Source organism: Desmodus rotundus, chromosome 4, assembly GCF_022682495.2.
Source record: "Desmodus rotundus isolate HL8 chromosome 4, HLdesRot8A.1, whole genome shotgun sequence".
Taxonomy (NCBI): Eukaryota; Metazoa; Chordata; class Mammalia; order Chiroptera; family Phyllostomidae; genus Desmodus; species Desmodus rotundus.
In genome coordinates, this window is record NC_071390.1 from 151,558,999 (window position 1) to 151,572,705 (window position 13,707).

Consider the following 13,707-nt stretch of genomic DNA (forward strand, 5'->3'; position numbering starts at 1 on the left):
AGTAGCGGGTGAGCTGCTCCGGTCTAGTGAAGAGAGAACCGGGGTTAAGCAGGGAACCTAAGTACTATTAAACCTGAGTAATGGCCTGGTCTTTCTCTGCTGTATTGTGCATCCCTTTCATTATATCAAGTCTTCAGGAAACTCCTTGAAATAGAGGTATAGGGAATGGAGAGGCAGGGTGTAATAGCATCCGTTAGCAGTAGAGTACTGTTCCAGTGAACGGAGAAGAATCCCTAAGAGTCAGCCACAGATGAGGCCACAGCTGGAGAAACAGGTGGGAAGAACAGGTGGGAAGATGGGTGAAATACGTCCTGGACATGGCTCAGACCACACTAAGGGACTGGCTGAGGGAGACTCACTTCCAGTACTCAGGTAACAGGTAGGAGAGATCAATCAAGATGACTGAAGGAAAGATACACAGGAGTTATACCTAATCTTGAAATACCCCTTCCATTTTAGAAGTTCAGCTTCAAAAAAAAATCACTCTTAATCATATACGATGGTCTTTCATCAAAAAGTCATACAGTACAATTCTAAAATAGGTGAGCAGGCACTTAAAAATTCTGTTCCTATATTTGAAAAATGGGACAACTTTATACTTCCCAACACCAGCCTGACTTGAAGCTATAAAATGAAACAGTCCTTTGGAAAAGGTACCTACCTAAATCTCTCATGCTCCTGAGACAATAAAATAATCAAATGGGATTGTATGGTATTTGATCAATAATCTTTGCTCATAATATTCCCTTCAAAGGGCATGTAGGTCTGCTGCTAATAATAGTCATAAATCACATCGCTACATAGGAGACTGGGCAAGGGGTAATTATATCAGGTAATAAAAGTGAGGAAGTGCCCAGCCATTACAACTGGGAAGCTATTTGTGTACAAAGCACAGGACCAGTGTGACATATTCAAGATGGAGTCATCTATGCAGCAGCAAAAGTAGGTGATTTTGAGCCCAAAGTGAACGTTTCTAACACATGAAGCCAAGGAGGACTTCGTGCTGAAAGCCAGCCCGGGCATGGGACAGAGCCCAGGGGCAACCCATCACGCACAGCTGCCAATGGCGAGTCTCTCAGCCTCTCTGGGATTCATGCAAAAGGTGGAAATGGAATAAATACTAAGTTCTTCTCTAGGTCCAAATTTCTCTTTGTAATTACTGATTCAGAATTCATTTGGTTCTTGGGAGCCAACTAAACCCCCCCGGAAACTGTTGTAGGCTCTGACTTACACTACGCGTGTGATCAGTGGTTCTGATGCTGAGCAGCTGCTATCCATCAGAGCCTGTTAGACATGGTCCTGGAAATTCTGAGCCCGCGGTTCTGCAGGGGGGGCCAGGTGGTGGTGCACCCCCCAGATCTGTGGGGTGATTCTGATATGCTGTGAAATTTGAGAGCCACTTGTTGTACTAAGTCATCAGGCGTGATGACAAGTTGTTGGAAGGGACTGAAGAAAGAAGCAACATTTACTGAAAGCTTGCTGTATGCCAATTGTGAACATACATCTCATTTCATCTTTATAACAATTTTCAGACGAGGAAAAAAGAGGAAAACTTTCCTTAGAGGAAGAAATCAACCCAGTTGAAAGTAAGGCAGTAAAGAGTACTAAACAATCCCCGTAAATAAATTTCCCTTGTTGACTCTTGCCCAGTTAAATAAATAATTAGGCTTATTATATGAATTTGTATGTTTTCTTTCTTCTTTTGAAGTAAGATGATAAATAAAAGGAGAAATAAAGTTAACGTAGTTGTGTAATATAGCATGTTAGCTTTAGATGGCATCTCATTGAAACAGCAAAAAAAATAATAATATCAGCAACAACAGTGCGGTGATCGCAGAGGGGAAGGAGGTATAGGGGATAAATGGTAATGGAAAAAATACAATAAAAATTTTCTTTAATAACAAAAATGTTCCCATGCTTTAAAAAAAGAATTAAGACCTTCTTTGGGTAAATGAGACTTGTCAAGCCATAATTTAATTGTGCATTTAGTTTGCGTAGGCCAATCAACACGACAAAGAGTTACTGGGCTGCAACAGAAAATTAAGAGCTCTTACATCTCGCACTTTATACGTGAACTCTCTAGTTAATGGTTGTATGTCTCCCCTTAGATGTGCCAAATGCAGAGGAACACGAATGAAAAGTGTGATTTCCAGCTTGCCAAGGCGCATTATCCATTTATTCTGAAGTACAAATCTTCATTCTTGCTCATGCTGGGAGAAACTGTCATCATGAAGAGCTCTTTAGAAATACAGCCATTTCTCTTCTGCACAGCTAAAGAAACCATCGCCACACTGAAAAGGGGTCCTGGCTGGTGTGGCTTAGTGGATTGAGTGCCAGCCTGCGAACCAGGGGTCACCAGTTCAATTCTGGGTTGGGGCGTGTGGCTGGGTTGTGGGCTGGGTCCCTCCCTGGTGGGGGCATCTGAGAGGCTGTACACATTGCTGTTTCTCTCTGAAAATAAATAAAATCTTTTTTAAAAATTTTTAATGAAAAGGGAACCTACTATATGAAAAAAACATTTGTCAATGATACACTGGATAAGGGTTTAATTTCCAAAATATATGAAGAATATGTTATATGACTCAATGCCAGGAAGACAAACAACTTAATTTAAAAAATGGGCAAAGGACCTGAACAGACACTTCTCCGAGGAAGACATACAGAGGGCCCACAGACATATGAAAAAATGCTCAACATCACTACCCATCAGCGAGATGCAAATCAAAACCACAATGAGTCCCGACTGGTGTGGCTCAGTAGGCTGGGCAACATCCTGCAAAGTGCAAGGTCTCCAGTTCAATTCCAGGTTGGGCTGGTACAAGCCTTGGGGTTCAGGGCACATGCAAGAGACAACCAACCGATCAATGTTTCTCTCTCACGTTGGTGCTTCTCTCCCTCTCTTCCGCCTTCTCTTTCCCTCTCTCTAAAAAATAAATAAATAAAATCTTTTTTAAAAAGTTAAAAATGGAACTGCCTTTTAACCCAGTGATTCCTCTTCTGAGAATATATCCTAAGAATCCTGAAACACTAATTCAAAAGAATATATGTAACAGTGTAAACCATAAAATATTTAAAAATAAAATAAAAATGTATTGTAAAAAATAAAAGGCAAAAAAAAAAGAAGAAGAAGAAGAAGGAGAAAGAAATATAGTCAGTTCTCAAAATGCTCTCCCAGAATATTTATTCAAACAGCACTGCTCTGGAAAGGCTCCCATGTTTTATTCTTAGTAACTTGGGACGGTTTACTGACAGTTCTGAGTCAGCATTTGGTAAGGCATTTACACCCTGCTGGGTACTTCAACCACCAGGGAGGAGAAACTTATACATATTTTGAAACTTCAGAGTGAAAATAGAACTTGACCCTTGGAAAAAGAATGGAGCGACATGAATGGGAAGCTTTCCAATATTTATTTCAATATCCTTTCTTATCTAAAGTCATTTTGTTCAGGAACATTAAAAATTGATTCACAATTATCTTGGTTCAGTTACCAAATTATCATGTGTAATGCCTTATATTTTAACATTCAAAAATGTTCCTATAATTGGAGCTATATATTGCTGAACTTAAAGAAATCCAGCATCTTTAAATTTTGCTAAAGGCTGGCCAAAATCTTCAGAGGAAGAGAGAGAAAAGAAAGAAGCATTTTGGAGCACTTACTGTATACAGGCACTCTACATAGGTAATCTCATAGATTATGTCAGAATCCTTGGGAGGTGGGCACCACTGGCCCATTTCACAGATGAGGGAGGTGGGGCTGAGAGCCACCCAGTGAGTCACTCGCCTAGGAAGCGGTAGAACCCCATGGAACGCAGTGTATTAAACTCCACAGATCAAGCTCCTTCTCTTACATCCCACAGATGGTTGCTGTCAGCTCAGGGGCCTCCAGGGACTGTGTTTTATGCACTACTCTCGGCTCACCTGAGGTACTGAAGGGCCATCCATCCTTTTTCTGCCTCTGCTGTTCTGATGGCCCCCATAAAAAAAAACTTGTATTAAACAAAGGACACACACACAAAAAAGAGGCAGGTTCTAAGTTCACCCTTGACAGCACCTACCCACCTACCCGGCAGAGGATGGAATCTATCCGATTAGCCTTGCATTAGAAAACAAACTTGAAGAAACTGAAGCTCACCTGATGACTTTCCTAATCCCACAGAGGGGTCTTGGCTAGGACCAGAAACCAGATCCTTGGAGCCTCAGGCCAGCGCACTTCCCGTTACACATCGAGATTGTGAATGAGCAAATTTAGCAATTTCATGCCTGAATTAAGCTCTGCTGGCCTCCCTTCAGCATAGTGCTGTGTGATGACTGGGAAAGACTCAAGCCAAGAACACAGAGAAGAAACCAGGAGGTGACAGGTCCCACCTGGGAGATGGGAGGAGACCTTCAGTTCCCTACGAGATCCAAGGGGGGGTAATTTGCCTTTCCAGTGTATCTCTGGCCCCAGTCCCTGTTTGTCTCCCTGACAAGGATCTTTATAGATTAAGATTCTCCTAAAAAGAGTGCCTTAGTGCCCCACTCCCATCAGATCCTGAAGAACATTGTACTCAATGTCACGTTGATTACATTGATACATATTGATTATATTTGAGGACGGCCAGGCAGAAAGGTGTCTGTTGTGGCAATCTCTAAGGAGTGATAAGATTTCCTTGGGCACGTAATAAAATGAAGATAATTGTATTTCCCTCCTATACCAGAAAGGCTCAGAAGTAAGACCACTGAGATATCGGATTTATTATGGAGTTAGACCTTATACAGTTTTGGGAGGAGCAGAGGAAGAAAAGGTCCAAAAAGTACCAAGGAAAGGCCTTTTTATACATTTTTATTTTTTATTCTCATCCAAGGACATGCTTTTTGAGTTTTAGAGAGAGAAGGGAGGAAGGGAGAGGGAGAGAAGCATTGATCAGTGCCTCTCACATGTGTCGCCTCTTACACCCCAACTGGGAACTGAATCCGCAACCTAGGTATTGTCCCCTGGCCGGGAATCGAACTCACAACATTTAGGTTCTCGAGACAACCCTCCAACCAACTGAGCCACAGCAGCCAAGGCTCAGAGAAAAATCTTACGCTCCCTGATGCAGGTGGACAAGTCAAGCTTCTTGAGCTCTCAGCTGCGGAAGAGGAGCCCCGGAGGAGGCCGATGTGGAAGTACCTGGGAGGCTGTCAGCTCCTGTGGCCTACACCTCTGTGAGCTCACAGCAGAACGTCGTGTGGTGGGGTCACTGCTGATCAGTAGAGCCAGCAGTCAGGAGCCAGGGCTGGACTCACAGTAAGGAAAGCAAGACCAAAGTGGGACCCAGTGACACCTCCATGGCTGTCGCTAACTGCCTCTACCAGCCTTCAAAGTGTAATGGCTGCTACTGTGTTTCTGCCTCTTAAACATCACACGGATTTTTCTTGTAGCAACCATAACTCTGAACCCAGAGGATCTTCCTGTGTCTGGGTATCTGGAACGTGTAGTTCCAATTTAACTAAGTTGACACTGTACAAAGCCACCACAGATCCTTTCGGGGACAAATACTGTGTGTCCCCCGACATGTGAATACTGTGTTTCAAAAGCTGCTGGGTAAAGTGTCCAACACTCAAGGCTCTCACTCCAGTTACAACCCTCATTGCTGTGCTGCTTTCAGAGGATGGGGGGCGGTCTGCCAGCAGGGCAGTGGCTTTGTGTGTGGAATATGCTAGTTTGGAGCCAGACCTGAATCACCAAGGGTGTGGAAGTGAGGCAACAAGGTGCCCCTTCAGCATTTCTTCATTGTGTTCAACAAAAACTAATTTAATTTCCACAGCTTAAAGTCTTTTTAAAAAAAAAAACAAAAAACTTAAACATTTATTTCTAGACAGATGAGAAGGGAAGGAGAAAGAGAGGGAAAGAAACATCAGTGTGTGGTTGCCTCTAGCACACCCCCTGCTGAATGGGGACCTGGCCCACAACCCGGGTTTGTGCCCTGACTGGGAACCGAACTGGTAACCATTTGGTTGGCAGGCCAGCACTCAATCCACTGAGCCACACCAGCAGGGCTGAAAGCTTTTTTAAAAGAAAGGGTTTATGAGACCATTGCTAGCAAAATAAATAAATAAATAAGCTATCTTGGACATGGAGCCTAAACCACCAGCAGCACAGCTGGGTGGGAAATACACCATTCTGTATGCAGTTCGTACATCAGAGAGTGGGGAGAAAGCTGTAAGCCGTTCTGAAAGGATTTATGTCAGCTATAGACCACGGGGAGAAGCCGAAGCAGGGCTGGGGCTGGGATCAATGCTGCAGGGTCTGCAGCAGAGTCCAGGACAGACTGTACAGCTCACACGTAAATTAGAAGGGGGGGCTCCGGGGCTTTGACGGTGCCCAGCTAGTCTTTGGAGAATCGCAGACACAGCTACCTGGAAAGTAATCCTAAATTCCGGTAGATACGGAGGCATGTGAGCAGTCAGAGCTGGTTCGCAGTTACCAACAGGCTAACTGTTCTATCCCTTTCTCTCCCTGTCTGGCTTCTGTCCTTTTAATTTAGAACATCTCAGTTTTTTCCCTTGTCAGCTGCCTTTGCCTGGGGCTTCCAGAAAGGAATGCATCTCTGCTGGCACCTTAATTTCAGCCGAATGCTATGGTCTGAAAGATTGTGCCTCCCCTGCCAATCCTCCAAATTCATACATTGAAAATGTACCCCCTGGGTGTAACAGTATTAGGAGGTGGGGCCTTTGGGAAGTGAGGTCGTGAGGGTCGCGCCCTCAGAGTGGGATCAGTGCCCTTATAAAAGAGACCCCTCAGAGCTCCCCAGCCCCTTCCGCCACATAACACACGAGGAGAAGTCTGCAACCTGGGAGGCGGTCCTCCCCCTTGCATGCTGGCATCCTGATGCTAGACTTCCAGCCTCCAGAACTGTGACCAAGTATTGTTTGTTGTTGATAAGCTACCAGTCCGCGGTTTTTGTTATATCGGCCTGAAGGGACTAAGAAACAACCTCATCCGGCAGCCGCTGCCAATGACTCACGGATACAAGGGTACAGAGGGGCAGCCCACTTGTCTCGAGGCGGCAGCACTCCCCAGAGCCAGGCCGCACCAGCCACCCCAGCCAAGGCCACTCCATCGCTTAGTTCCTCCCACTGCTCTCTTCTCCTTTCCTCTCCCTTTTTCCTGAGACCAAGTGGATCTTCAGTAAATCATAGGCACCTGAATCTTTGTCCTAGGTTCTTCTTCCAAGAAGTCCCAGTCCACGATCCCTCTCTATTGCGTTCACCTCTCCAGCCACATTGCCCCTGACAAGAGAAGAATTCTGAGAAATCCCAAATTAAATTTCAGCAGGCCGGAGTGTGGTGGTGGGAGGAAGGCAGCTGAAACCAGCCAGACCACTCGAGTTCCTGAACCTGTGTGAAAGCCACTGCCGGCATTGTTTCTGTGCAGGTCCAGGGCAGCTTGGATGTTGAGGGAATAGAAGCCTTACCTGACGAACTACAGCCTCTCGCAGCAAATTCAGGTCACTCTATTATGGAAATGCACTGTGGTGTCCTTTTTATTGTAATGTATGGAAATAACAGAGAAAAATAGTCCACTGGCCTGGCAACCCTGAATTGTAAAAGGTACTGCTTCCTGTTTATAAAGTTTGTCTAAAATAGATGATACTTTGAAAAGATACAGAAAAGTGTGAGTGTGTGTGTGTGTTGGCTGTTTAGTTGTTTTATAAGGAAGTAGCTATTTCAAAGAGAGATGTTTTTTTCTGGTAGAGTCCAGCTTTGGTCCAGACTTCGACCCTTCAGAGACTTAGAATGAGTTAAGGGGCCTTTTTCCTTCAAGAAAACCAAATCAGCTTATAGGGCTAAACTTGTAAAAAGACAGCTGCAGCGCAGCCGAAGTGTGGGAGAAGCAGGAATGCCTCTGACTGCTACACTCAGCTGTGTTCACAATACCCACAGCAGGGATTTGATGTTCTGGTTTGCCTCGGTACACCCAGAGGCTAGAACTGAGCGGGGCACTTAGTAAGAGCTCAACAAATATTGATTGGATGAAGAATCACTCACTGAATCTAAATTTCAGGCCTGCCTTTATCACAGCTGCCAACGTGGTCTTGCGTCAGTTTTCAACCAGCCAGGGTGTTGGTTCCTTCAAGGAGAAGAGACACGGGAGAGCCCTGGCTTGTTGTGAGAGCGATGAAACATCTCCTGTAAAACACTGTAACACAGTGCTTGTCACTGGGTATCAGAGGATTCCAAATTATTTATGTGTACATTATAAAGAATGTTTTGCTTTCGTGAAATGCTGATGTGGTAACATAACGATTACTATTCGCATTTCTGAGGCTGTTAGTTCTGTGGGCAGAGGTGAATAATTTTCATAGTTTGTCATGACCACAAACTTTAATCTAATCACTTAGAACTTTCCTGGATACAACACCCATTTAATCTTGAATATTTGTTGATAAATGTGCTGCTGGAATTCGTTCTAAAGGTAAAAAGCTGTGTTTAAAGTAAGAGAAAGAAACAGAGAAAAAATTTTAAGCTGTACTAAAGATCCAGGAATGGCGTAAAACATTTAAAAAAATAAAGCCATTGGAATATTAATTGAGGTATAGAATTTATGTCACTGAAAACCTGAAACATAGTTCTAAAATCATGTTTACCCTCTTTCTATTTTGTTAATGACAAAGATCAACTATAGTCCTAAGTCATTACGTGTCAATTTGTTTGAAGGGGTATATTTATAAAGGCAACTTATATGGTGTATTAGTCAGAGGTCTCTGGGGCCCTTAAACCTCTTGCCCCCTCTGATATCCTCCCCTGTGATGGTGCTGATTTCCTGAGAGTCCAGGACAGTTGTCCAGGGGAACGTCCCACCTTGGAGATTCGCCTGAGTGCTTTGTCATGGCATTGAGCTTCTTGCTACTTTTTTCCATTTATTACCTGTCTCTGAGGTACTCTTCTGATACTTAGAAGGGCCAGGAAACCGAGTGGGTCTACGGACTGGAGTAGAAGTCTCTAAAGACTAAAGAGGAGAATGAGTGAGAATGAATGTCTAAAGGACTCTTTTTGGATTATCTCCAGATTTAATTCATTTGAATAATCCCTGGATGAATGATCACCAGTAACTGACAGAAGAAGAGAAACAAAGAAACTAAACCTCTTTCATCCGAGCAAGGGCGGGCGAGGAATGGCTAGGCACAAGGCAGCTTTGTGAGATGGACGCCAATAGGCAAAGCCGTATTTTGATTTTCTGTCTAACAGGCTCTCTCATTTTAGGTGGGGCTTTGCGGTACAAGTTCTGACTGGAGACGCCCATCCTTCCACAACCGAAGTGGAAGGCAGCCAGGCTTCGTTGCTTAGGAGACCAGCAATGTAAGACTGGTGAGTTATAAATTCAACCCACTGGTAACATGCGGTCAGGAAGTCTTTTGAATCTTTGTTCAAAGACAGGTCATTTCAATGTGCTTTAAATGCTCAGGAAATAGCCCTGGAAAACCTTTATTTAAACCTTTAGGCAAACAAAAACTGTTTCTATGGTATTATTAAAATAGACTGGATACATTTCAAGATGCTCTCAGCATTCATCTACTCCCCCAAAATTTGATGTACCTGCTTTTGCCAGGACCCTGGGCATGCGGTACGTGTGGATTTTAGCTCACTTCGCAAAGGCTCAAAGAAAGCCATGCTTCTTTGTGTCTCCATTAAAGTCACGTTTGTCCAGAGTCCCCTTCAGCTCAGGAAATTCAACCTCATGAATTCGGAGTGGGCAGGGGAGGGAGGTTACCCTTCTCCCTAGGGTGGAATAAGGGATCTGGCACAGTCCAGAATGTTTTAGAAGGCCCTCCGATCCCCCCTGGCCATTACTGAGGTGTTCCTGTCAAAATCCATTCGGAAGCTTAAAAGCAGTGGGCCCGGGCCCAGCCATAGAGCTTTTGAAGGCCAGGAAGGTAAATGTTTCCTAAAACTCCTCCCTCCAGGCACCCCGCAGCTTTTGTGCCTGAGGTCCTTCCACAGCCAGAGCTGTGGTCTCCACCGCTCCAGGGCCTGAGCAGCTCTGTTCCCTTCCCAGTTTCTCTAAAAGCTCAAATTCTTTTCTCTAGGATTGGTCCACTGCTTCTTCTCTCAGCTGGGGCTTTTTCCCCTGCAGGCTTCTACACAGTTGTGATATTGTGGCAGCTTCTTTCATGCTTTAGTTTTGAAGCCTCCTTTTATTCCTATAATGCAAAAGTCATTAACAATCCTTGTGGGAGGGACACCCTCGCTGACCCTCTTGGAATGGGGAAGGGAAACTACATTCTATTTGTTCAGGCTGCCGAATTAATAACATAAATTAGTATCTCAATTTTATGCGGTTTTCCAGCCAGAGACATGAAGGTGAGAAAGACAGTCCCTGCCTTCAGGGATCGCACATCTTAGAGCAGAGGCAAGTAAAGAGGTCAGAGAAAGAGAGCACACAGGAGGGGTCCCTGCACCAGAGGCGGGGGAGGGCTTTTCTGGAGAAAGTGGTAACACGCACTTAACCATCACTGCCTACCTGTGTGCCGGGCACTGTCTCAGCAATTACGTACATACGCATACAGATGACGGTGGGCTCTAACTGCAGCCCATGCAGTGTGGTTCCAAGTCCGTGCCTGAAGTCCCTAGTCTGCAGCCGTCTCCAGGGAGACCTGAGAGCAAGTATTACATATGAGTTGGCCACCGGAGAGTGCAGGTGGCGGGGGGCGGGGTGGGAAGGACAGTGTGCAGGTGCCCCGAGAGGTGCCATGAAGAGGGAAGCTGAAGCTGTACTGCCTGACACAAGGGCAGCGAAAGCTCCAACGACGCTTCAGACGTGTGCCACCAGGAATGTGACGCTTGCCTCCCTCGTGCTGAGGAAAGTGGATCGGGTGAGGAGAGCTGACCAGGGTAATGAAAGGATTCCTGAGAATTCCTCTCAAAAATAAAAATCTTCACTGACAGCACCAGACGCTGGCAAGGATGTGGAGCGACGGGAACCCTCGTTCATGGCCGGTGGGCATGCAAAGTGGCACAGGCACTTTGGAAGTCAGCTGGGCAACTTCTTACAAACTAAACGTGCCCGTACCATATGATCAGCAATTACAACTCTCGGTATTTACCCAAAGGAGTTGAAAACTGATGTCCATGCAAAAACCTGCATACAGGTGTTTATAGCAGCCGCATTCATAATTACCAAAACTCGGAAGCAACCAAGATGGCCTTCAGTAGGGGAGTGATAAACTGTGGTATGTCTGGACATGGATTACTCAGCCCTACAAAGAAATGAGTTTATCAAGCCAGGAAAAGACATGAAAGAACGTTAAATGCATATTACTAAGAAGAAGCAAATCCGAAAAGGCTACGTACTCTACAATTCCAACTACGTGACCTTCTGCAAAAGATAAAAAACTCCGGAGACACTAAAAAGATCGGCAGCTGCAGGGTTGGGGGGCAGGGGAGGTGGTGATGAACGGGCAAAGCACAGAGGATTTTTACTGCAGCAAAGCTACTCTGTATGAGACTGTCATGGGGGATGCATGTCCTTACACATTTGTCCAAACCCACAGAATGCACAACACCAAGAGTTAACCCTAATGTAAACTACGGACTCTGCGTGACAGTGACATGTCCTTACGTGGTCATCAGCTGTAACCAATGTACTACTCTGGAGGGGGTGTGGGTAAAGGGGGGCTGTGCATGAGAGGGAGGAGAGGGGATGGGGCAATCCCTGTATCTTCCTCTCAGTTTTGCTATGAATCTAATACTGCTCTAAGAAATAAAGTCTATTAAAAAAAAAAAAGTAAGAGTAAGTCTTACCCAAGTCTCTATCAATCAGATTTTGATTCATAAGCCTTTCTTCTAAAATGGAATTATGTCCTTCAAGGAGCTAGACCTACGCTTGGATTTACACCCTGTTATGAGTAGTTTTTTTTCACCAGAAAATCAAATTGCTTTTCTCCCACCCCAACTCCAGTCATGTGGGGAGGCTGCTCTAAAGATAGGCTTGGGATGGACAGCAGGAAGCAAAGACGACAATACTCTTTTGGAATGAGGTCAAAATATCTGCCCCGAGATATTGCAGGCCTCTGCTTGACCACATATTCTCTCTGCTACTTCAGGAACATTCTGTTTTATGTGTTCAAATGGCTTTGCGTGTTGTAGGCTAAGGCAAGCCATTCTGAATATTAAAGTAAAAGAGATACTCTTGGATGTCTGTTAGCAGCATTTGCGAGGGAAAAAAAGGATAGGCCTGGCTCAGGGAACACTTGAGACACGACCAAATCAACGTACACTCATCTTCATATTTCAGATTTTCCCCATTTGGGCCGAAACCATGTTCTTTGGGGCCTGCGTTGCCTCTTGCTGAGTCTGGCAGTCTGAATATCAAATCCAGATGAAGCGAAAGCAGCCAGAGCCCTGGGTCAATGGCCCCGAAGCCAGAGCAGAGCTGGCAACGTGTGGTCATGACGGCAGCGCCAGCTCATGCAGAAAAGCAGAACCCGAGCCCAGTCTTTCGAGTGTCACTTCATTTATACCTGACTGCTCTGCTTTTGTGAGACTTGACATTATTTACTCCTTAGAGATGCAATGAGCTAGGCAGATGGCAAGTGGAGAGCTGGGACAAGAAAAGATGGCAAGTGGAGGATAAAGGCTTCGCTGGCCACCAAGGTGCCCCCCCCACACACACACACGCAGGCTCCAGAGAACCTCCCCACCAGGAAACCAGCCAGGGCCCCTTTACCAGCAGGGAAGAGGTGGTTGTGAGTTAGTCCAGAGCTCCTATGGCTGTGATCTAGATTCCAACCTGCATTTTGTTTTTAATCCATCCCACTCCTTCTCCACTAGGGCCGGGTCTTTAGCCAGCCTCATGGCATAGTGCTCTTTCCTGCTCCCCCAAACTGCTTGTCTGGGTCCCTCTCCCTCCCTTGCTGTCCATGCGTCTGTACTTACCTTTAAGAATAAGAGAGCCTGGCCAGTGTGGCTCGGTTGGTTGGAGTGTCATCCTGTAAACCAAAAGGTCAGGGGTGAGATTCCTGGTCAGGGGTGAGATTCCCAGCCAGGGCACATGCCTAGATTGCAGGTTCAGTTCCCAGTCAGGATGCATACACGCGGCAACCAATCAATGTGTCTCTTCTGCATTGATGTTTCTTCCCCTCTCTCTGAAATGAATAGGCATGTCCTTGGGTGAGAATAAAAAAAAGAAAGAATAAAAGAGAGAGGGGTGGAGAAGCAGAGGAAGGCTGAAGCTCCAGTACATGCAAAAGAATGAGAAGGAATATCAGCCGCTTGGAGATCCTTGAAGAGCCTAAGGTAGATGTGTTGGAGAAGCAGGCAGGAGCTGAATCATGCAGGGCCCTGCTAATGAATTTGGATCTTGCCAGAGGACAGTACAGGGCTATGGAAATAATTCCAGCTCAGGCCTGCCATGGACACTTTGGCACTAAGTTAGCCTCATTCTTCATAGCATTAGCCAATGATATTCAACTCTGTGGTCACGACCCTGAGGCCCAGTAGGAAGCTAAAGCTACGCCTAAGAAAGACTCTGTTCAGTATTATATACTTCTAGGACCAAGTATATTTTGTTTTATTTTATTTTAATTCTTTGGGAAGTGATAAATTCTTTGAGGGAAGGACCCTTGCCTTTTTCTCTTGTCTCTGAAAGTGCCTGGAACAATACACGCACACACCAGACTTGTCCAACAAACACCAAGTGATGAATTCATATAATCTGCGCACATTACATAGCCCTACCTTCT